General features: G+C 49.4%; 4 non-coding genes across 4 annotated transcripts; all 4 read left to right on the top strand.

Annotated features, from left to right (window-relative positions):
* Positions 1–659: 659 nt before the first annotated feature.
* On the top strand, positions 660–769 carry TRNAL-CAA (transfer RNA leucine (anticodon CAA)). The gene is made up of 2 exons: positions 660–697; positions 724–769. It is a non-coding gene; the product is annotated as a tRNA-Leu (tRNA).
* An 8,731-nt stretch (positions 770–9,500) lies between these two features.
* On the top strand, positions 9,501–9,610 carry TRNAL-CAA (transfer RNA leucine (anticodon CAA)). The gene is made up of 2 exons: positions 9,501–9,538; positions 9,565–9,610. It is a non-coding gene; the product is annotated as a tRNA-Leu (tRNA).
* Positions 9,611–13,925: 4,315 nt separating this feature from the next.
* TRNAL-CAA (transfer RNA leucine (anticodon CAA)) lies at positions 13,926–14,035 on the top strand. The gene is made up of 2 exons: positions 13,926–13,963; positions 13,990–14,035. It is a non-coding gene; the product is annotated as a tRNA-Leu (tRNA).
* An 8,727-nt stretch (positions 14,036–22,762) lies between these two features.
* On the top strand, positions 22,763–22,872 carry TRNAL-CAA (transfer RNA leucine (anticodon CAA)). The gene is made up of 2 exons: positions 22,763–22,800; positions 22,827–22,872. It is a non-coding gene; the product is annotated as a tRNA-Leu (tRNA).
* Positions 22,873–25,195: the final 2,323 nt, after the last annotated feature.

The raw sequence follows: 25,195 nt of genomic DNA, 5'->3' as shown, positions 1-25,195 counted from the left end.
GTTCCTAATGGCCATTGAGGTTTCTCTCATTGGCCATACCTGCCTGTAATAACTGGGTGCTGATAACATTTGTTTAGTGTTTAATTACTGCTGAATGCTTTCGTAGCGCCCTCTGTGGGTGTCCGTCCTAAAATATTCCAGAAAAGTGTCTGCTCTGGACTACCCCACTACTAACGAGCGATCTAGAAGGGGGCATTGCTGATATTTGTTCTAAAATGCTGCTTTGCCAAGAGCTGTTCTAGGAACCCCAACTGTTGATGTGTGCCCCAGAATATTAATGTATTGATGGCTGCCCTTGAATATTCAGTAGGTGATGAAAGATGGCGAGTTGGTGGCTGTTTTGCAAAATTCCATCCTTGATGTCCGAGACTGAATGTTCCCCAGCTGGTGTTTGTCCCAATGTATGCCACTGCTGGTGTCTGTTCTGGAATCCATGTTAAGCGTGTTCTGATGTAGTCCGTACCTGATGCCTGTTGTGGAACATGCCCTTGCTTATCTGCAATGCAGAACACGAGAGTGATGTTGCATAGTGTGTGATATTCCATTGCAGATGATTAAAGCTGAATGCTGCTTCTCAGGTTCCCGTTACACGCTGATACGCCGTTGTTTCTCCTGCATCTCCAGAGCCTGTACTCTTTACCCTGCTGCACCTTCCAGTTGTCAGGATGGCCGAGCGGTCTAAGGCGCCAGACTCAAGAGCTGATTCTCTTTCCCAGCTGGGTGTTCTGGTCTCCAATTGGAGGCGTGGGTTCAAATCCCACTTCTGACACAACCTTTTTTTTTTTTTTTTGCAGCCGCTTTCGGATCGGGGTGATTCGCGCCACGGTATATAGACGGTCCTTAAACTTGCCAATCCTGACAGATCGCTCTAACTTGTAGGGGTGCGCACGGAGGGTGGGGAGAGCTGGGCTGTTGTCTTCAGGAAACACGTCACAGGAGGCGGGCTGAGCCCTGGCCACTGATTGGTGGTAAATCCCACTAGTTGCGCGTGAAGGACTGGAGCTGAGATGTATTCATTGGGCCATAGAGTACTGTAGGAGAGAGATCTGCGAGAGGACGTAACTTGAGTTTATTTTGCAGGTGACCTAGGTGTGTAAAATAAAATGTGAAAAATATCAGTAAAAGAATGCCGCGCCCAACGTGGGGCTCGAACCCACGACCCTGAGATTAAGAGTCTCATGCTCTACCGACTGAGCTAGCCGGGCTGCTGGTCACACAGTCTGCTGGTCGCCCTTTTCTTAGCACACCATTCCTAACTGGACAGCCTGTGAAGGGAGAGAGCAATGTGTGCTTGCATGTTTATGTGTGCTGCCTGTATGCCTGCACTCTATGTACGTGCATCTTTACGCAGCCGCTATGTCTCTGTGTTTGTCCATGTCTGCAGATATTTGTGGCGCTTCCCTTAATATGGTTATGTTATTGGTATCTTTCTGTGTAAGTTTATGTATGTCTACACATCTTTACTATGTGTGCAGCTAGCTTCCTCTTCCTACATGTGCCTCTGAAGTAAGTCTCTATGGATAAGTAGACCGTGTGTGTCTGTATCTGTGCGTGTGTGCCTGTGCACAGCCAAGCACACACTCGTTTGCGTCATTAAGACATGTACTGACCATAATCTACCCCCTATGCCATTCACAGATACTAGAAATCCAGGACCCCGAGATACAGGCTAAGAGTGGGTACAAAAAGAGCCCCATGGTCTGCCTGCGATCTCATACAGGAGCAGCTGTGTTAATAGCAGACTGGAGCAATACAGAGAGCTTTGTCCTGGCGGTGAGCCCTTATTGTAGCAGGCTTTTACTTGCAGATAAGCCCAGGGACGCCGTCAGGCCCTTTCAATCTTTGCAAATTAAAGTGGCCTCAAGTCTTGGGCAAGGGTATGGGGGGCAGCGACTTCCCCCATGTTTGCAGGATTTACAGACGTGTTATCACCTCATTGCCTCCAAACACTTGTTCCTCCACATCAGCCTCTTGCTGACAAAGAAGGGTTTATTGCTCTTCAGTGGGCAATTCATGTTTAGTATCCCTGCTGGATGGCCGTCTCCTGATAATCAGCGGCTAGTAACCTTCCCTTTTCACCATTGTAATGTATGCACCCCAGGAGTGCCCCAGACTGTTTTCGCTCTCAGCAGGGGGCCACCAACCATCATGTTGAAATGGGCAACCAAACATCTTCAGCAGGGCCTGGGTAGGCCAACACAGGGAACTATGTCCTGTCAGTGAGCTCTTACAGCAGCAAGCTGCTAATGCCAGGTTGGTGCAATATACAGAACTATAGCCTGGCTGTGAGATAACACAGATCAGGCTCTTGGTGGCAAACAGGCCCAGTATAGAGAGCTCTGGCTCGGCTGTGAGCTAATACAAGGCAGGCAGTTAACGGAAGACTGAGTTAACGCCGATAGCCACAGTGTCTTGAATCGGTCCTGGAAGGTCTGGGATCGCTGTAGGACGCTAAAACGGTCCTGGCACGTAACTGTTGGAACATGTCTTAGCGGTCTTGTAGCTCACCAACAGGGCCACCGCCATGTATATCCCGAAGTCAGGGGATTGCATCAGTGCGTTGCAACCCTGCTCAACTGTAAGGTGAGACGCTAGTTTCCCGCTTTCATTCGGCTTTCTGGCCGCTCTGGGTTCCGTTGCTCTAACGGCTCCCTCTTGCTCTTTCTTTCCACCTTTGTGCTGCGCGCTCCGCGCTCTTCTCCTGTCTACCTTCCCTTTGCCCGGCCGCTCGGCCACTGCATGCTCTCTTGTCTGTGGCAGTCTCCTGTTGTTCACCCAGTCTCTGGGGACTCTTCCATTTCCTGCTTACCTTGTAATAACATCGAGGTTCCAGTCCGTTTTCATTCCTTTCCTAGGACGTTACCCCGCTCTTCAGTAAGCATCCTTGCTGTGCATTCTGGACCCTATAGTCCATTCCTCTTACCTGTGACTGGCCATTCAGGTTGAAGTCTTTCTCCGGTGGTCTATCTGCTCGAATACTCTACTCATCCATCACCCGACCGTTGGAACAACTGCTTTAGCGGCCATCCTGTTACCAAACCAAACCTACCTGCACTAGCTAAGGATACCTGGGTATTTCTGCCTGTCGGCTTTTCCCTGGAGTGGGGTTGGCTCCCCGGAGACCCCACTGCCAGGCTTTTTGCATATTAGTCAAAGTGGCCGCTGGGGGAGCCCGCCCTTACCTCTTCCAAAAGAAGGGAAAGAAGAAGACAGCACCTCAGAGGGGACAGAAGTAGATTGCGTCCTCTGACGACTCCTCATAAACACCAGGTGAGGAGTCGGAGGGAGAGGCTTGTATAGTCACCAAAAGTAACCCCATAGATTCTGAGACACGGCCTGGCTGGGCACTCTTACAGGAGCAGGCTGTTATTGGCAGCTCGGCCCAATACAGAGAGCTTTAGCCTGGCTCTCAGATAATACAGACCAGGCTGTTGTGGGCAGACAGACCCAGTACAGAGAGCTCTGGCTCGGCTTTGAGATAATACAAGGCAGGCAGTTAACGGCAGATTTGCCTGACACTGGGAGCCATGGCATGCCTGCGAACTCCTACAGGAAGAGGCAGTTAATGGCAGATTGGTCCAGTAGAGAGGGCGCTTTCCCATCTGTGATCCGGATTGAGCATGCTGTTAATGGCAGATTGGTCCATACTGACAGCCACGTCATAGCCTTGAGATTCTTCAGGAGCACGACTCTGCGTTTTGCACCTTTCCACAGTCCACGGACAGGACCCTGCTTAGCCTTGGAATAGCTGCAGAGACTACATGCACCCTATCTCTTCTTGCCCAAAGGCATCCGCACTCTAGTGCATGGCACTGGGCTGGGCTGCATTAGGGCTCTCAGACCCCACCTCTGCGACAGTCCTCTAGTTTAACCATCTTTTGCAGGTCCTTTACAGTCCACCGCAGTATATCACCGAAGTTCAGATCTACCAAAGTTGTAAACGTTTTTATTGCTGATGTCACTGGCGAATATCTAGTGCTGATCTTTGTTCTAAAAAGTTCCTATGCTAAAGTCTTAACTACAATCGTCTAACTCGAATGGCCGTTGTGACATCACCCAGATATGATGGCTGTCCACAGCCTTGCTTAAGACTTTGGTGGTTTTTAGGTCTTCTCCAACTCCCTAAAATGAGAAAATTGGCCCATTTGATGACAACTTTTTTGTGCAAATGTGGGGTCCCCCTCCCCTTATCCACTCCCCATACTCTGCCATTCCCTTTACCTTTCCAAATTTAAATCAACCCTTTTATTAATGTCCCCCTCTATATACTGTATTTAACCTTTTAACTTGTCTTCCCCTGTCACCCTGCCTATCCACAGTATGCCTTCTGTTTTGTCAACAACAAAACTGCTGTCTAAAGGGTAGTCTGTTTTTACCCCTTCAAGATCACGGTATGCGATTCACAATACCTGTTCTAGAATATTCTGTTCCTAATAGCCATTGAGGTTTCTCTCATTGGCCATACCTGCCTGTAATAACTGGGTGCTGATAACATTTGTTTAGTGTTTAATTACTGCTGAATGCTTTCGTAGCGCCCTCTGTGGGTGTCCGTCCTAAAATATTCCAGAAAAGTGTCTGTTCTGGACTACCCCACTACTAACGAGCGATCTAGAAGGGGGCATTGCTGATATTTGTTCTAAAATGCTGCTTTGCCAAGAGCTGTTCTAGGAACCCCAACTGTTGATGTGTGCCCCAGAATATTAATGTATTGATGGCTGCCCTTGAATATTCAGTAGGTGATGAAAGATGGCGAGTTGGTGGCTGTTTTGCAAAATTCCATCCTTGATGTCCGAGACTGAATGTTCCCCAGCTGGTGTTTGTCCCAATGTATGCCACTGCTGGTTTCTGTTCTGGAATCCATGTTAAGCGTGTTCTGATGTAGTCCGTACCTGATGCCTGTTGTGGAACATGCCCTTGCTTATCTGCAATGCAGAACACGAGAGTGATGTTGCATAGTGTGTGATATTCCATTGCAGATGATTAAAGCTGAATGCTGCTTCTCAGGTTCCCGTTACACGCTGATACGCCGTTGTTTCTCCTGCAGCTCCAGAGCCTGTACTCTTTACCCTGCTGCACCTTTCAGTTGTCAGGATGAGCGGTCTAAGGGCCAGACTCAAGAGCTGATTCTCTTTCCCAGCTGGGTGTTCTGGTCTCCAATTGGGGGCGTGGGTTCAAATCCCACTTCTGACACAACCTTTTTTTTTTCCAGCCGCTTTCAGATCGGGGTGATTCGCGCCACGGTATATAGACGGTCCTTAAACTTGCCAATCCTGACAGATCGCTCTAACTTGTAGGGGTGCGCACGGAGGATGGGGAGAGCTGGGCTGTTGTTTTCAGGAAACACGTCACAGGAGGCGGGCAGAGCCCTGGCCACTGATTGGTGGTAAATCCCACTAGTTGCGCGTGAAGGACTGGAGCTGAGATGTATAGATTGGGCCATAGAGTACTGTAGGAGAGAGATCTGCGAGAGGACGTAACTTGAGTTTATTTTGCAGGTGACTTAGGTGTGTAAAATAAAATGTGAAAAATATCAGTAAAAGAATGCCACGCCCAACGTGGGGCTCGAACCCACGACCCTGAGATTAAGAGTCTCATGCTCTACCGATTGAGCTAGCCGGGCTGCTGGTTGCACTGTCTGCTGGTCGCCCTTTTCTCAGCACACCATTCCTAACTGGACAGCCTGTGAAGGGAGAGAGCAATGTGTGCTTGCATGTTTATGTGTGCTGCCTGTATGCCTGCACTCTATGTACGTGCATCTTTACGCAGCCGCTATGTCTCTGTGTTTGTCCATGTCTGCAGATATTTGTGGCGCTTCCCTTAATATGGTTATGTTATTGGTATCTTTCTGTGTAAGTTTATGTATGTCTACACATCTTTACTATGTGTGCAGCTAGCTTCCTCTTCCTACATGTGTCTCTGAAGTAAGTCTCTATGGATAAGTAGACCGTGTGTGTCTGTATCTGTGCGTGTGTGCCTGTGCACAGCCAAGCACACACTCGTTTGCGTCATTAAGACATGTACTGACCATAATCTACCCCCTATGCCATTCACAGATACTAGAAATCCAGGACCCCGAGATACAGGCTAAGAGTGGGTACAAAAAGAGCCCCATGGTCTGCCTGCGATCTCATACAGGAGCAGCTGTGTTAATAGCAGACTGGAGCAATACAGAGAGCTTTGTCCTGGCGGTGAGCCCTTATTGTAGCAGGCTTTTACTTGCAGATAAGCCCAGGGACGCCGTCAGGCCCTTTCAATCTTTGCAAATTAAAGTGGCCTCAAGTCTTGGGCAAGGGTATGGGGGGCAGCAACTTCCCCCATGTTTGCAGGATTTACAGACGTGTTATCACCTCATTGCCTCCAAACACGTGTTCCTCCACATCAGCCTCTTGCTGACAAAGAAGGGTTTATTGCTCTTCAGTGGGCAATTCATGTTTAGTATCCCTGCTGGATGGCCGTCTCCTGATAATCAGCGGCTAGTAACCTTCCCTTTTCGCCATTGTAATGTATGCACCCCAGGAGTGCCCCAGACTGTTTTCGCTCTCAGCAGGGGGCCACCAACCATCATGTTGAAATGGGCAACCAAACATCTTCAGCAGGGCCTTGGTAGGCCAACACAGGGAACTATGTCCTGTCAGTGAGCTCTTACAGCAGCAAGCTGCTAATGCCAGGTTGGTGCAATATACAGAACTATAGCCTGGCTGTGAGATAACACAGATCAGGCTCTTGGTGGCAAACAGGCCCAGTATAGAGAGCTCTGGCTCGGCTGTGAGCTAATACAAGGCAGGCAGTTAACGGAAGACTGAGTTAACGCCGACAGCCACAGTGTCTTGAACCGGTCCTGGAAGGTCTGGGATCGCTGTAGGACGCTAAGACGGTCCTGGCACGTAACTGTTGGAACATGTCTTAGCGGTCTAGTAGCTCACCAACAGGGCCACCGCCATGTATATCCCGAAGTCAGGGGATTGCATCAGTGCGTTGCAACCCTGCTCAACTGTAAGGTGAGACGCTAGTTTCCCGCTTTCATTCGGCTTTCTGGCCGCTCTGGGTTCCGTTGCTCTAACGGCTCCCTCTTGCTCTTTCTTTCCACCTTTGTGCTGCGCGCTCCGCGCTCATCTCCTGTCTACCTTCCCTTTGCCCGGCCGCTCGGCCACTGCATGCTCTCTTGTCTGTGGCAGTCTCCTGTTGTTCACCCAGTCTCTGGGGACTCTTCCATTTCCCGCTTACCTTGTAATAACATCGAGGTTCCAGTCCGTTTTCATTCCTTTCCTAGGACGTTACCCCGCTCTTCAGTAAGCATCCTTGCTGTGCATTCTGGACCCTATAGTCCATTCCTCTTACCTGTGACTGGCCATTCAGGTTGAAGTCTTTCTCCGGTGGTCTATCTGCTCGAATACTCTACTCATCCATCACCCGACAGGTGGAACAACTGCTTTAGCGGCCATCCTGTTACCAAACCAAACCTACCTGCACTAGCTAAGGATACCAGGGTATTTCTGCCTGTCGGCTTTTCCCTGGAGTGGGGTTGGCTCCCCGGAGACCCCACTGCCAGGCTTTTTGCATATTAGTCAAAGTGGCCGCTGGGGGAGCCCGCCCTTACCTCTTCCAAAAGAAGGGAAGGAAGAAGACAGCACCTCAGAGGGGACAGAAGTAGATTGCGTCCTCTGACGACTCCTCATAAACACCAGGTGAGGAGTCGGAGGGAGAGGCTTGTATAGTCACCAAAAGTAACCCCATAGATTCTGAGACACGGCCTGGCTGGGCACTCTTACAGGAGCAGGCTGTTATTGGCAGCTCGGCCCAATACAGAGAGCTTTAGCCTGGCTCTCAGATAATACAGACCAGGCTGTTGTGGGCAGACAGACCCAGTACAGAGAGCTCTGGCTCGGCTTTGAGATAATACAAGGCAGGCAGTTAACGGCAGATTTGCCTGACACTGGGAGCCATGGCATGCCTGCGAACTCCTACAGGAAGAGGCAGTTAATGGCAGATTGGTCCAGTAGAGAGGGCGCTTTCCCATCTGTGATCCGGACTGAGCATGGTGTTAATGGCAGATTGGTCCATACTGACAGCCACGTCATAGCCTTGAGATTCTTCGGGAGCACGACTCTGCGTTTTGCACCTTTCCACAGTCCACGGACAGGACCCTGCTTAGCCTTGGAATACCTGCAGAGACTACATGCACCCTATCTCTTCCTTCCCAAAGGCATCCGCACTCTAGTGCATGGCACTGGGCTGGGCTGCATTAGGGCTCTCAGACCCCACCTCTGCGACAGTCCTCTAGTTTAACCATCTTTTGCAGGTCCTTTACAGTCCACCGCAGTATGTCACCGAAGTTCAGATCTACCAAAGTTGTAAACGTTTTTATTGCTGATGTCACTGGCGAATATCTAGTGCTGATCTTTGTTGTAAAAAGTTTCTATGCTAAAGTCTGAACTACAATCGTCTAACTCGAATGGCTGTTGTGACATCACCCAGATATGATGGCTGTCCACAGCCTTGCTTAAGACTTTGGTGGTTTTTAGGTCTTCTCCAACTCCCTAAAATGAGAAAATTGGCCCATTTGCTGACAACTTTTTTGTGCAAATGTGGGGTCCCCCTCCCCTTATCCACTCCCCATACTCTGCCATTCCCTTTACTTTTCCAAATTTAAATCAACCCTTTTATTAATGTCCCCCTCTATATACTGTATTTAACCTTTTAACTTGTCTTCCCCTGTCACCCTGCCTATCCACAGTATGCCTTCTGTTTTGTCAACAACAAAACTGCTGTCTAAAGGGTAGTCTGTTTTTACCCCTTCAAGATCACGGTATGCGATTCACAATACCTGTTCTAGAATATTCTGTTCCTAATGGCCATTGAGGTTTCTCTCATTGGCCATACCTGCCTGTAATAACTGGGTGCTGATAACATTTGTTTAGTGTTTAATTACTGCTGAATGCTTTCGTAGCGCCCTCTGTGGGTGTCCGTCCTAAAATATTCCAGAAAAGTGTCTGCTCTGGACTACCCCACTACTAACGAGCGATCTAGAAGGGGGCATTGCTGATATTTGTTCTAAAATGCTGCTTTGCCAAGAGCTGTTCTAGGAACCCCAACTGTTGATGTGTGCCCCAGAATATTAATGTATTCATGGCTGCCCTTGAATATTCAGTAGGTGATGAAAGATGGCGAGTTGGTGGCTGTTTTGCAAAATTCCATCCTTGATGTCCGAGACTGAATGTTCCCCAGCTGGTGTTTGTCCCAATGTATGCCACTGCTGGTGTCTGTTCTGGAATCCATGTTAAGCGTGTTCTGATGTAGTCCGTACCTGATGCCTGTTGTGGAACATGCCCTTGCTTATCTGCAATGCAGAACACGAGAGTGATGTTGCATAGTGTGTGATATTCCATTGCAGTTGATTAAAGCTGAATGCTGCTTCTCAGGTTCCCGTTACACGCTGATACAACGTTGTTTCTCCTGCATCTCCAGAGCCTGTACTCTTTACCCTGCTGCACCTTCCAGTTGTCAGGATGGCCGAGCGGTCTAAGGCGCCAGACTCAAGAGCTGATTCTCTTTCCCAGCTGGGTGTTCTGGTCTCCAATTGGAGGCGTGGGTTCAAATCCCACTTCTGACACAACCTTTTTTTTTTTTTTTCCAGCCGCTTTCGGATCGGGGTGATTCGCGCCACGGTATATAGACGGTCCTTAAACTTGCCAATCCTGACAGATCGCTCTAACTTGTAGGGGTGCGCACGGAGGGTGGGGAGAGCTGGGCTGTTGTCTTCAGGAAACACGTCACAGGAGGCGGGCTGAGCCCTGGCCACTGATTGGTGGTAAATCCCACTAGTTGCGCGTGAAGGACTGGAGCTGAGATGTATTCATTGGGCCATAGAGTACTGTAGGAGAGAGATCTGCGAGAGGACGTAACTTGAGTTTATTTTGCAGGTGACCTAGGTGTGTAAAATAAAATGTGAAAAATATCAGTAAAAGAATGCCGCGCCCAACGTGGGGCTCGAACCCACGACCCTGAGATTAAGAGTCTCATGCTCTACCGACTGAGCTAGCCGGGCTGCTGGTCACACAGTCTGCTGGTCGCCCTTTTCTTAGCACACCATTCCTAACTGGACAGCCTGTGAAGGGAGAGAGCAATGTGTGCTTGCATGTTTATGTGTGCTGCCTGTATGCCTGCACTCTATGTACGTGCATCTTTACGCAGCCGCTATGTCTCTGTGTTTGTCCATGTCTGCAGATATTTGTGGCGCTTCCCTTAATATGGTTATGTTATTGGTATCTTTCTGTGTAAGTTTATGTATGTCTACACATCTTTACTATGTGTGCAGCTAGCTTCCTCTTCCTACATGTGTCTCTGAAGTAAGTCTCTATGGATAAGTAGACCGTGTGTGTCTGTATCTGTGCGTGTGTGCCTGTGCACAGCCAAGCACACACTCGTTTGCGTCATTAAGACATGTACTGACCATAATCTACCCCCTATGCCATTCACAGATACTAGAAATCCAGGACCCCGAGATACAGGCTAAGAGTGGGTACAAAAAGAGCCCCATGGTCTGCCTGCGATCTCATACAGGAGCAGCTGTGTTAATAGCAGACTGGAGCAATACAGAGAGCTTTGTCCTGGCGGTGAGCCCTTATTGTAGCAGGCTTTTACTTGCAGATAAGCCCAGGGACGCCGTCAGGCCCTTTCAATCTTTGCAAATTAAAGTGGCCTCAAGTCTTGGGCAAGGGTATGGGGGGCAGCGACTTCCCCCATGTTTGCAGGATTTACAGACGTGTTATCACCTCATTGCCTCCAAACACTTGTTCCTCCACATCAGCCTCTTGCTGACAAAGAAGGGTTTATTGCTCTTCAGTGGGCAATTCATGTTTAGTATCCCTGCTGGATGGCCGTCTCCTGATAATCAGCGGCTAGTAACCTTCCCTTTTCACCATTGTAATGTATGCACCCCAGGAGTGCCCCAGACTGTTTTCGCTCTCAGCAGGGGGCCACCAACCATCATGTTGAAATGGGCAACCAAACATCTTCAGCAGGGCCTGGGTAGGCCAACACAGGGAACTATGTCCTGTCAGTGAGCTCTTACAGCAGCAAGCTGCTAATGCCAGGTTGGTGCAATATACAGAACTATAGCCTGGCTGTGAGATAACACAGATCAGGCTCTTGGTGGCAAACAGGCCCAGTATAGAGAGCTCTGGCTCGGCTGTGAGCTAATACAAGGCAGGCAGTTAACGGAAGACTGAGTTAACGCCGATAGCCACAGTGTCTTGAATCGGTCCTGGAAGGTCTGGGATCGCTGTAGGACGCTAAAACGGTCCTGGCACGTAACTGTTGGAACATGTCTTAGCGGTCTAGTAGCTCACCAACAGGGCCACCGCCATGTATATCCCGAAGTCAGGGGATTGCATCAGTGCGTTGCAACCCTGCTCAACTGTAAGGTGAGACGCTAGTTTCCCGCTTTCATTCGGCTTTCTGGCCGCTCTGGGTTCCGTTGCTCTAACGGCTCCCTCTTGCTCTTTCTTTCCACCTTTGTGCTGCGCGCTCCGCGCTCTTCTCCTGTCTACCTTCCCTTTGCCCGGCCGCTCGGCCACTGCATGCTCTCTTGTCTGTGGCAGTCTCCTGTTGTTCACCCAGTCTCTGGGGACTCTTCCATTTCCTGCTTACCTTGTAATAACATCGAGGTTCCAGTCCGTTTTCATTCCTTTCCTAGGACGTTACCCCGCTCTTCAGTAAGCATCCTTGCTGTGCATTCTGGACCCTATAGTCCATTCCTCTTACCTGTGACTGGCCATTCAGGTTGAAGTCTTTCTCCGGTGGTCTATCTGCTCGAATACTCTACTCATCCATCACCCGACCGTTGGAACAACTGCTTTAGCGGCCATCCTGTTACCAAACCAAACCTACCTGCACTAGCTAAGGATACCTGGGTATTTCTGCCTGTCGGCTTTTCCCTGGAGTGGGGTTGGCTCCCCGGAGACCCCACTGCCAGGCTTTTTGCATATTAGTCAAAGTGGCCGCTGGGGGAGCCCGCCCTTACCTCTTCCAAAAGAAGGGAAAGAAGAAGACAGCACCTCAGAGGGGACAGAAGTAGATTGCGTCCTCTGACGACTCCTCATAAACACCAGGTGAGGAGTCGGAGGGAGAGGCTTGTATAGTCACCAAAAGTAACCCCATAGATTCTGAGACACGGCCTGGCTGGGCACTCTTACAGGAGCAGGCTGTTATTGGCAGCTCGGCCCAATACAGAGAGCTTTAGCCTGGCTCTCAGATAATACAGACCAGGCTGTTGTGGGCAGACAGACCCAGTACAGAGAGCTCTGGCTCGGCTTTGAGATAATACAAGGCAGGCAGTTAACGGCAGATTTGCCTGACACTGGGAGCCATGGCATGCCTGCGAACTCCTACAGGAAGAGGCAGTTAATGGCAGATTGGTCCAGTAGAGAGGGCGCTTTCCCATCTGTGATCCGGACTGAGCATGCTGTTAAGGGCAGATTGGTCCATACTGACAGCCACGTCATAGCCTTGAGATTCTTCAGGAGCACGACTCTGCGTTTTGCACCTTTCCACAGTCCACGGACAGGACCCTGCTTAGCCTTGGAATAGCTGCAGAGACTACATGCACCCTATCTCTTCCTTCCCAAAGGCATCCGCACTCTAGTGCATGGCACTGGGCTGGGCTGCATTAGGGCTCTCAGACCCCACCTCTGCGACAGTCCTCTAGTTTAACCATCTTTTGCAGGTCCTTTACAGTCCACCGCAGTATGTCACCGAAGTTCAGATCTACCAAAGTTGTAAACGTTTTTATTGCTGATGTCACTGGCGAATATCTAGTGCTGATCTTTGTTGTAAAAAGTTTCTATGCTAAAGTCTGAACTACAATCGTCTAACTCGAATGGCTGTTGTGACATCACCCAGATATGATGGCTGTCCACAGACTTGCTTAAGACTTTGGTGGTTTTTAGGTCTTCTCCAACTCCCTAAAATGAGAAAATTGGCCCATTTGCTGACAACTTTTTTGTGCAAATGTGGGGTCCCCCTCCCCTTATCCACTCCCCATACTCTGCCATTCCCTTTACTTTTCCAAATTTAAATCAACCCTTTTATTAATGTCCCCCTCTATATACTGTATTTAACCTTTTAACTTGTCTTCCCCTGTCACCCTGCCTATCCACAGTATGCCTTCTGTTTTGTCAACAACAAAACTGCTGTCTAAAGGGTAGTCTGTTTTTACCCCTTCAAGATCACGGTATGCGATTCACAATACCTGTTCTAGAATATTCTGTTCCTAATGGCCATTGAGGTTTCTCTCATTGGCCATACCTGCCTGTAATAACTGGGTGCTGATAACATTTGTTTAGTGTTTAATAACTGCTGAATGCTTTCGTAGCGCCCTCTGTGGGTGTCCGTCCTAAAATATTCCAGAAAAGTGTCTGCTCTGGACTACCCCACTACTAACGAGCGATCTAGAAGGGGGCATTGCTGATATTTGTTCTAAAATGCTGCTTTGCCAAGAGCTGTTCTAGGAACCCCAACTGTTGATGTGTGCCCCAGAATATTAATGTATTGATGGCTGCCCTTGAATATTCAGTAGGTGATGAAAGATGGCGAGTTGGTGGCTGTTTTGCAAAATTCCATCCTTGATGTCCGAGACTGAATGTTTCCCGGCTGGTGTTTGTCCCAATGTATGCCACTGCTGGTGTCTGTTCTGGAATCCATGTTAAGCGTGTTCTGATGTAGTCCGTACCTGATGCCTGTTGTGGAACATGCCCTTGCTTATCTGCAATGCAGAACACGAGAGTGATGTTGCATAGTGTGTGATATTCCATTGCAGATGATTAAAGCTGAATGCTGCTTCTCGGGTTCCCGTTACACGCTGATACGTCGTTTTTTCTCCTGCATCTCCAGAGCCTGTACTCTTTACTCTGCTGCACCTTCCAGTTGTCAGGATGGCCGAGCGGTCTAAGGCGCCAGACTCAAGAGCTGATTCTCTTTCCCAGCTGGGTGTTCTGGTCTCCTATTGGAGGCGTGGGTTCAAATCCCACTTCTGACACAACCTTTTTTTTTTCCAGCCTCTTTCAGATCGGGGTGATTCACGCCACGGTATATAGACGGTCCTTAAACTTGCCAATCCTGACAGATCGCTCTAACTTGTAGGGGTGCGCACGGAGGATGGGGAGAGCTGGGCTGCTGTCTTCAGGAAACACGTCACAGGAGGCGGGCAAAGCCCTGGCCACTGATTGGTGGTAAATCCCACTAGTTGCGCGTGAAGGACTGGAGCTGAGATGTATAGATTGGGCCACAGAGTACTGTAGGAGAGAGATCTGCGAGAGGACGTAACTTGAGTTTATTTTGCAGGTGACTTAGGTGTGTAAAATAAAATGTGAAAAATATCAGTAAAAGAATGCCACGCCCAACGTGGGGCTCGAACCCACGACCCTGAGATTAAGAGTCTCATGCTCTACCGACTGAGCTAGCCTGGCTGCTGGTTGCACTGTCTGCTGGTCGCCCTTTTCTCAGCACACCATTCCTAACTGGACAGCCTGTGAAGGGAGAGAGCAATGTGTGCTTGCATGTTTATGTGTGCTGCCTGTATGCCTGCACTCTATGTACGTGCATCTTTACGCAGCCGCTATGTCTCTGTGTTTGTCCATGTCTGCAGATATTTGTGGCGCTTCCCTTAATATGGTTATGTTATTGGTATCTTTCTGTGTAAGTTTATGTATGTCTACACATCTTTACTATGTGTGCAGCTAGCTTCCTCTTCCTACATGTGTCTCTGAAGTAAGTCTCTATGGATAAGTAGACCGTGTGTGTCTGTATCTGTGCGTGTGTGCCTGTGCACAGCCAAGCACACACTCGTTTGCGTCATTAAGACATGTACTGACCATAATCTACCCCCTATGCCATTCACAGATACTAGAAATCCAGGACCCCGAGATACAGGCTAAGAGTGGGTACAAAAAGAGCCCCATGGTCTGCCTGCGATCTCATACAGGAGCAGCTGTGTTAATAGCAGACTGGAGCAATACAGAGAGCTTTGTCCTGGCGGTGAGCCCTTATTGTAGCAGGCTTTTACTTGCAGATAAGCCCAGGGACGCCGTCAGGCCCTTTCAATCTTTGCAAATTAAAGTGGCCTCAAGTCTTGGGCAAGGGTATGGGGGGCAGCGACTTCCCCCATGTTTGCAGGATTTACAGACGTGTTATCACCTCATTGCCTCCAAACACTTGTTCCTCCACATCAGCCTCTTGCTGACAAAGAAGGGTTTATTGCTCTTCAGTGGGCAATTCATGTTTAGTATCCCTGCTGGATGGCCGTCTCCTGATAATCAGCGGCTAGTAACCTTCCCTTTTCACCATTGTAATGTATGCACCCCAGGAGTGCCCCAGACTGTTTTCGCTCTCAGCAGGGGGCCACCAACCATCATGTTGAAATGGGCAACCAAACATCTTCAGCAGGGCCTGGGTAGGCCAACACAGGGAACTATGTCCTGTCAGTGAGCTCTTACAGCAGCAAGCTGCTAATGCCAGGTTGGTGCAATATACAGAACTATAGCCTGGCTGTGAGATAACACAGATCAGGCTCTTGGTGGCAAACAGGCCCAGTATAGAGAGCTCTGGCTCGGCTGTGAGCTAATACAAGGCAGGCAGTTAACGGAAGACTGAGTTAACGCCGATAGCCACAGTGTCTTGAATCGGTCCTGGAAGGTCTGGGATCGCTGTAGGACGCTAAAACGGTCCTGGCACGTAACTGTTGGAACATGTCTTAGCGGTCTAGTAGCTCACCAACAGGGCCACCGCCATGTATATCCCGAAGTCAGGGGATTGCATCAGTGCGTTGCAACCCTGCTCAACTGTAAGGTGAGACGCTAGTTTCCCGCTTTCATTCGGCTTTCTGGCCGCTCTGGGTTCCGTTGCTCTAACGGCTCCCTCTTGCTCTTTCTTTCCACCTTTGTGCTGCGCGCTCCGCGCTCTTCTCCTGTCTACCTTCCCTTTGCCCGGCCGCTCGGCCACTGCATGCTCTCTTGTCTGTGGCAGTCTCCTGTTGTTCACCCAGTCTCTGGGGACTCTTCCATTTCCTGCTTACCTTGTAATAACATCGAGGTTCCAGTCCGTTTTCATTCCTTTCCTAGGACGTTACCCCGCTCTTCAGTAAGCATCCTTGCTGTGCATTCTGGACCCTATAGTCCATTCCTCTTACCTGTGACTGGCCATTCAGGTTGAAGTCTTTCTCCGGTGGTCTATCTGCTCGAATACTCTACTCATCCATCACCCGACCGTTGGAACAACTGCTTTAGCGGCCATCCTGTTACCAAACCAAACCTACCTGCACTAGCTAAGGATACCTGGGTATTTCTGCCTGTCGGCTTTTCCCTGGAGTGGGGTTGGCTCCCCGGAGACCCCACTGCCAGGCTTTTTGCATATTAGTCAAAGTGGCCGCTGGGGGAGCCCGCCCTTACCTCTTCCAAAAGAAGGGAAAGAAGAAGACAGCACCTCAGAGGGGACAGAAGTAGATTGCGTCCTCTGACGACTCCTCATAAACACCAGGTGAGGAGTCGGAGGGAGAGGCTTGTATAGTCACCAAAAGTAACCCCATAGATTCTGAGACACGGCCTGGCTGGGCACTCTTACAGGAGCAGGCTGTTATTGGCAGCTCGGCCCAATACAGAGAGCTTTAGCCTGGCTCTCAGATAATACAGACCAGGCTGTTGTGGGCAGACAGACCCAGTACAGAGAGCTCTGGCTCGGCTTTGAGATAATACAAGGCAGGCAGTTAACGGCAGATTTGCCTGACACTGGGAGCCATGGCATGCCTGCGAACTCCTACAGGAAGAGGCAGTTAATGGCAGATTGGTCCAGTAGAGAGGGCGCTTTCCCATCTGTGATCCGGATTGAGCATGCTGTTAATGGCAGATTGGTCCATACTGACAGCCACGTCATAGCCTTGAGATTCTTCAGGAGCACGACTCTGCGTTTTGCACCTTTCCACAGTCCACGGACAGGACCCTGCTTAGCCTTGGAATAGCTGCAGAGACTACATGCACCCTATCTCTTCTTGCCCAAAGGCATCCGCACTCTAGTGCATGGCACTGGGCTGGGCTGCATTAGGGCTCTCAGACCCCACCTCTGCGAGAGTCCTCTAGTTTAACCATCTTTTGCAGGTCCTTTACAGTCCACCGCAGTATATCACCGAAGTTCAGATCTACCAAAGTTGTAAACGTTTTTATTGCTGATGTCACTGGCGAATATCTAGTGCTGATCTTTGTTCTAAAAAGTTCCTATGCTAAAGTCTTAACTACAATCGTCTAACTCGAATGGCCGTTGTGACATCACCCAGATATGATGGCTGTCCACAGCCTTGCTTAAGACTTTGGTGGTTTTTAGGTCTTCTCCAACTCCCTAAAATGAGAAAATTGGCCCATTTGATGACAACTTTTTTGTGCAAATGTGGGGTCCCCCTCCCCTTATCCACTCCCCATACTCTGCCATTCCCTTTACCTTTCCAAATTTAAATCAACCCTTTTATTAATGTCCCCCTCTATATACTGTATTTAACCTTTTAACTTGTCTTCCCCTGTCACCCTGCCTATCCACAGTATGCCTTCTGTTTTGTCAACAACAAAACTGCTGTCTAAAGGGTAGTCTGTTTTTACCCCTTCAAGATCACGGTATGCGATTCACAATACCTGTTCTAGAATATTCTGTTCCTAATAGCCATTGAGGTTTCTCTCATTGGCCATACCTGCCTGTAATAACTGGGTGCTGATAACATTTGTTTAGTGTTTAATTACTGCTGAATGCTTTCGTAGCGCCCTCTGTGGGTGTCCGTCCTAAAATATTCCAGAAAAGTGTCTGTTCTGGACTACCCCACTACTAACGAGCGATCTAGAAGGGGGCATTGCTGATATTTGTTCTAAAATGCTGCTTTGCCAAGAGCTGTTCTAGGAACCCCAACTGTTGATGTGTGCCCCAGAATATTAATGTATTGATGGCTGCCCTTGAATATTCAGTAGGTGATGAAAGATGGCGAGTTGGTGGCTGTTTTGCAAAATTCCATCCTTGATGTCCGAGACTGAATGTTCCCCAGCTGGTGTTTGTCCCAATGTATGCCACTGCTGGTGTCTGTTCTGGAATCCATGTTAAGCGTGTTCTGATGTAGTCCGTACCTGATGCCTGTTGTGGAACATGCCCTTGCTTATCTGCAATGCAGAACACGAGAGTGATGTTGCATAGTGTGTGATATTCCATTGCAGATGATTAAAGCTGAATGCTGCTTCTCAGGTTCCCGTTACACGCTGATACGCCGTTGTTTCTCCTGCAGCTCCAGAGCCTGTACTCTTTACCCTGCTGCACCTTTCAGTTGTCAGGATGAGCGGTCTAAGGGCCAGACTCAAGAGCTGATTCTCTTTCCCAGCTGGGTGTTCTGGTCTCCAATTGGGGGCGTGGGTTCAAATCCCACTTCTGACACAACCTTTTTTTTTTCCAGCCGCTTTCAGATCGGGGTGATTCGCGCCACGGTATATAGACGGTCCTTAAACTTGCCAATCCTGACAGATCGCTCTAACTTGTAGGGGTGCGCACGGAGGATGGGGAGAGCTGGGCTGTTGTTTTCAGGAAACACGTCACAGGAGGCGGGCAGAGCCCTGGCCACTGATTGGTGGTAAATCCCACTAGTTGCGCGTGAAGGACTGGAGCTGAGATGTATAGATTGGGCCATAGAGTACTGTAGGAGAGAGATCTGCGAGAGGACGTAACTTGAGTTTATTTTGCAGGTGACTTAGGTGTGTAAAATAAAATGTGAAAAATATCAGTAAAAGAATGCCACGCCCAACGTGGGGCTCGAACCCACGACCCTGAGATTAAGAGTCTCATGCTCTACCGATTGAGCTAGCCGGGCTGCTGGTTGCACTGTCTGCTGGTCGCCCTTTTCTCAGCACACCATTCCTAACTGGACAGCCTGTGAAGGGAGAGAGCAATGTGTGCTTGCATGTTTATGTGTGCTGCCTGTATGCCTGCACTCTATGTACGTGCATCTTTACGCAGCCGCTATGTCTCTGTGTTTGTCCATGTCTGCAGATATTTGTGGCGCTTCCCTTAATATGGTTATGTTATTGGTATCTTTCTGTGTAAGTTTATGTATGTCTACACATCTTTACTATGTGTGCAGCTAGCTTCCTCTTCCTACATGTGTCTCTGAAGTAAGTCTCTATGGATAAGTAGACCGTGTGTGTCTGTATCTGTGCGTGTGTGCCTGTGCACAGCCAAGCACACACTCGTTTGCGTCATTAAGACATGTACTGACCATAATCTACCCCCTATGCCATTCACAGATACTAGAAATCCAGGACCCCGAGATACAGGCTAAGAGTGGGTACAAAAAGAGCCCCATGGTCTGCCTGCGATCTCATACAGGAGCAGCTGTGTTAATAGCAGACTGGAGCAATACAGAGAGCTTTGTCCTGGCGGTGAGCCCTTATTGTAGCAGGCTTTTACTTGCAGATAAGCCCAGGGACGCCGTCAGGCCCTTTCAATCTTTGCAAATTAAAGTGGCCTCAAGTCTTGGGCAAGGGTATGGGGGGCAGCAACTTCCCCCATGTTTGCAGGATTTACAGACGTGTTATCACCTCATTGCCTCCAAACACGTGTTCCTCCACATCAGCCTCTTGCTGACAAAGAAGGGTTTATTGCTCTTCAGTGGGCAATTCATGTTTAGTATCCCTGCTGGATGGCCGTCTCCTGATAATCAGCGGCTAGTAACCTTCCCTTTTCGCCATTGTAATGTATGCACCCCAGGAGTGCCCCAGACTGTTTTCGCTCTCAGCAGGGGGCCACCAACCATCATGTTGAAATGGGCAACCAAACATCTTCAGCAGGGCCTTGGTAGGCCAACACAGGGAACTATGTCCTGTCAGTGAGCTCTTACAGCAGCAAGCTGCTAATGCCAGGTTGGTGCAATATACAGAACTATAGCCTGGCTGTGAGATAACACAGATCAGGCTCTTGGTGGCAAACAGGCCCAGTATAGAGAGCTCTGGCTCGGCTGTGAGCTAATACAAGGCAGGCAGTTAACGGAAGACTGAGTTAACGCCGACAGCCACAGTGTCTTGAACCGGTCCTGGAAGGTCTGGGATCGCTGTAGGACGCTAAGACGGTCCTGGCACGTAACTGTTGGAACATGTCTTAGCGGTCTAGTAGCTCACCAACAGGGCCACCGCCATGTATATCCCGAAGTCAGGGGATTGCATCAGTGCGTTGCAACCCTGCTCAACTGTAAGGTGAGACGCTAGTTTCCCGCTTTCATTCGGCTTTCTGGCCGCTCTGGGTTCCGTTGCTCTAACGGCTCCCTCTTGCTCTTTCTTTCCACCTTTGTGCTGCGCGCTCCGCGCTCATCTCCTGTCTACCTTCCCTTTGCCCGGCCGCTCGGCCACTGCATGCTCTCTTGTCTGTGGCAGTCTCCTGTTGTTCACCCAGTCTCTGGGGACTCTTCCATTTCCCGCTTACCTTGTAATAACATCGAGGTTCCAGTCCGTTTTCATTCCTTTCCTAGGACGTTACCCCGCTCTTCAGTAAGCATCCTTGCTGTGCATTCTGGACCCTATAGTCCATTCCTCTTACCTGTGACTGGCCATTCAGGTTGAAGTCTTTCTCCGGTGGTCTATCTGCTCGAATACTCTACTCATCCATCACCCGACAGGTGGAACAACTGCTTTAGCGGCCATCCTGTTACCAAACCAAACCTACCTGCACTAGCTAAGGATACCAGGGTATTTCTGCCTGTCGGCTTTTCCCTGGAGTGGGGTTGGCTCCCCGGAGACCCCACTGCCAGGCTTTTTGCATATTAGTCAAAGTGGCCGCTGGGGGAGCCCGCCCTTACCTCTTCCAAAAGAAGGGAAGGAAGAAGACAGCACCTCAGAGGGGACAGAAGTAGATTGCGTCCTCTGACGACTCCTCATAAACACCAGGTGAGGAGTCGGAGGGAGAGGCTTGTATAGTCACCAAAAGTAACCCCATAGATTCTGAGACACGGCCTGGCTGGGCACTCTTACAGGAGCAGGCTGTTATTGGCAGCTCGGCCCAATACAGAGAGCTTTAGCCTGGCTCTCAGATAATACAGACCAGGCTGTTGTGGGCAGACAGACCCAGTACAGAGAGCTCTGGCTCGGCTTTGAGATAATACAAGGCAGGCAGTTAACGGCAGATTTGCCTGACACTGGGAGCCATGGCATGCCTGCGAACTCCTACAGGAAGAGGCAGTTAATGGCAGATTGGTCCAGTAGAGAGGGCGCTTTCCCATCTGTGATCCGGACTGAGCATGGTGTTAATGGCAGATTGGTCCATACTGACAGCCACGTCATAGCCTTGAGATTCTTCGGGAGCACGACTCTGCGTTTTGCACCTTTCCACAGTCCACGGACAGGACCCTGCTTAGCCTTGGAATACCTGCAGAGACTACATGCACCCTATCTCTTCCTTCCCAAAGGCATCCGCACTCTAGTGCATGGCACTGGGCTGGGCTGCATTAGGGCTCTCAGACCCCACCTCTGCGACAGTCCTCTAGTTTAACCATCTTTTGCAGGTCCTTTACAGTCCACCGCAGTATGTCACCGAAGTTCAGATCTACCAAAGTTGTAAACGTTTTTATTGCTGATGTCACTGGCGAATATCTAGTGCTGATCTTTGTTGTAAAAAGTTTCTATGCTAAAGTCTGAACTACAATCGTCTAACTCGAATGGCTGTTGTGACATCACCCAGATATGATGGCTGTCCACAGCCTTGCTTAAGACTTTGGTGGTTTTTAGGTCTTCTCCAACTCCCTAAAATGAGAAAATTGGCCCATTTGCTGACAACTTTTTTGTGCAAATGTGGGGTCCCCCTCCCCTTATCCACTCCCCATACTCTGCCATTCCCTTTACTTTTCCAAATTTAAATCAACCCTTTTATTAATGTCCCCCTCTATATACTGTATTTAACCTTTTAACTTGTCTTCCCCTGTCACCCTGCCTATCCACAGTATGCCTTCTGTTTTGTCAACAACAAAACTGCTGTCTAAAGGGTAGTCTGTTTTTACCCCTTCAAGATCACGGTATGCGATTCACAATACCTGTTCTAGAATATTCTGTTCCTAATGGCCATTGAGGTTTCTCTCATTGGCCATACCTGCCTGTAATAACTGGGTGCTGATAACATTTGTTTAGTGTTTTATTACTGCTGAATGCTTTCGTAGCGCCCTCTGTGGGTGTCCGTCCTAAAATATTCCAGAAAAGTGTCTGCTCTGGACTACCCCACTACTAACGAGCGATCTAGAAGGGGGCATTGCTGATATTTGTTCTAAAATGCTGCTTTGCCAAGAGCTGTTCTAGGAACCCCAACTGTTGATGTGTGCCCCAGAATATTAATGTATTGATGGCTGCCCTTGAATATTCAGTAGGTGATGAAAGATGGCGAGTTGGTGGCTGTTTTTTGCAAAATTCCATCCTTGATGTCCGAGACTGAATGTTCCCCAGCTGGTGTTTGTCCCAATGTATGCCACTGCTGGTGTCTGTTCTGGAATCCATGTTAAGCGTGTTCTGATGTAGTCCGTACCTGATGCCTGTTGTGGAACATGCCCTTGCTTATCTGCAATGCAGAACACGAGAGTGATGTTGCATAGTGTGTGATATTCCATTGCAGATGATTAAAGCTGAATGCTGCTTCTCGGGTTCCCGTTACACGCTGATACGCCGTTGTTTCTCCTGCATCTCCAGAGCCTGTACTCTTTACCCTGCCACACCTTCCAGTTGTCAGGATGGCCGAGCGGTCTAAGGCGCCAGACTCAAGAGCTGATTCTCTTTCCCAGCAGGGTGTTCTGGTCTCCAATTGGAGGCGTGGGTTCAAATCCCACTTCTGACACAACCTTTTTTTTTTTTTTTTGCAGCCGCTTTCGGATCGGGGTGATTCGCGCCACGGTATATAGACGGTCCTTAAACTTGCCAATCCTGACAGATCGCTCTAACTTGTAGGGGTGCGCACGGAGGGTGGGAAGAGCTGGGCTGTTGTCTTCAGGAAACACGTCACAGGAGGCGGGCTGAGCCCTGGCCACTGATTGGTGGTAAATCCCACTAGTTGCGCGTGAAGGACTGGAGCTGAGATGTATTCATTGGGCCATAGAGTACTGTAGGAGAGAGATCTGCGAGAGGACGTAACTTGAGTTTATTTTGCAGGTGACCTAGGTGTGTAAAATAAAATGTGAAAAATATCAGTAAAAGAATGCCGCGCCCAACGTGGGGCTCGAACCCACGACCCTGAGATTAAGAGTCTCATGCTCTACCGACTGAGCTAGCCGGGCTGCTGGTCACACAGTCTGCTGGTCGCCCTTTTCTTAGCACACCATTCCTAACTGGACAGCCTGTGAAGGGAGAGAGCAATGTGTGCTTGCATGTTTATGTGTGCTGCCTGTATGCCTGCACTCTATGTACGTGCATCTTTACGCAGCCGCTATGTCTCTGTGTTTGTCCATGTCTGCAGATATTTGTGGCGCTTCCCTTAATATGGTTATGTTATTGGTATCTTTCTGTGTAAGTTTATGTATGTCTACACATCTTTACTATGTGTGCAGCTAGCTTCCTCTTCCTACATGTGTCTCTGAAGTAAGTCTCTATGGATAAGTAGACCGTGTGTGTCTGTATCTGTGCGTGTGTGCCTGTGCACAGCCAAGCACACACTCGTTTGCGTCATTAAGACATGTACTGACCATAATCTACCCCCTATGCCATTCACAGATACTAGAAATCCAGGACCCCGAGATACAGGCTAAGAGTGGGTACAAAAAGAGCCCCATGGTCTGCCTGCGATCTCATACAGGAGCAGCTGTGTTAATAGCAGACTGGAGCAATACAGAGAGCTTTGTCCTGGCGGTGAGCCCTTATTGTAGCAGGCTTTTACTTGCAGATAAGCCCAGGGACGCCGTCAGGCCCTTTCAATCTTTGCAAATTAAAGTGGCCTCAAGTCTTGGGCAAGGGTATGGGGGGCAGCGACTTCCCCCATGTTTGCAGGATTTACAGACGTGTTATCACCTCATTGCCTCCAAACACTTGTTCCTCCACATCAGCCTCTTGCTGACAAAGAAGGGTTTATTGCTCTTCAGTGGGCAATTCATGTTTAGTATCCCTGCTGGATGGCCGTCTCCTGATAATCAGCGGCTAGTAACCTTCCCTTTTCACCATTGTAATGTATGCACCCCAGGAGTGCCCCAGACTGTTTTCGCTCTCAGCAGGGGGCCACCAACCATCATGTTGAAATGGGCAACCAAACATCTTCAGCAGGGCCTGGGTAGGCCAACACAGGGAACTATGTCCTGTCAGTGAGCTCTTACAGCAGCAAGCTGCTAATGCCAGGTTGGTGCAATATACAGAACTATAGCCTGGCTGTGAGATAACACAGATCAGGCTCTTGGTGGCAAACAGGCCCAGTATAGAGAGCTCTGGCTCGGCTGTGAGCTAATACAAGGCAGGCAGTTAACGGAAGACTGAGTTAACGCCGATAGCCACAGTGTCTTGAATCGGTCCTGGAAGGTCTGGGATCGCTGTAGGACGCTAAAACGGTCCTGGCACGTAACTGTTGGAACATGTCTTAGCGGTCTAGTAGCTCACCAACAGGGCCACCGCCATGTATATCCCGAAGTCAGGGGATTGCATCAGTGCGTTGCAACCCTGCTCAACTGTAAGGTGAGACGCTAGTTTCCCGCTTTCATTCGGCTTTCTGGCCGCTCTGGGTTCCGTTGCTCTAACGGCTCCCTCTTGCTCTTTCTTTCCACCTTTGTGCTGCGCGCTCCGCGCTCTTCTCCTGTCTACCTTCCCTTTGCCCGGCCGCTCGGCCACTGCATGCTCTCTTGTCTGTGGCAGTCTCCTGTTGTTCACCCAGTCTCTGGGGACTCTTCCATTTCCTGCTTACCTTGTAATAACATCGAGGTTCCAGTCCGTTTTCATTCCTTTCCTAGGACGTTACCCCGCTCTTCAGTAAGCATCCTTGCTGTGCATTCTGGACCCTATAGTCCATTCCTCTTACCTGTGACTGGCCATTCAGGTTGAAGTCTTTCTCCGGTGGTCTATCTGCTCGAATACTCTACTCATCCATCACCCGACCGTTGGAACAACTGCTTTAGCGGCCATCCTGTTACCAAACCAAACCTACCTGCACTAGCTAAGGATACCTGGGTATTTCTGCCTGTCGGCTT

Source organism: Ambystoma mexicanum, chromosome 13, assembly GCF_040938575.1.
Source record: "Ambystoma mexicanum isolate Mex_15411 chromosome 13, UKY_AmexF1_1, whole genome shotgun sequence".
Classification (NCBI taxonomy): Eukaryota; Metazoa; Chordata; class Amphibia; order Caudata; family Ambystomatidae; genus Ambystoma; species Ambystoma mexicanum.
The sequence above is the reverse complement of the archived record's forward strand: the minus strand, read 5'-3'. Positions and strand labels throughout refer to the sequence as shown.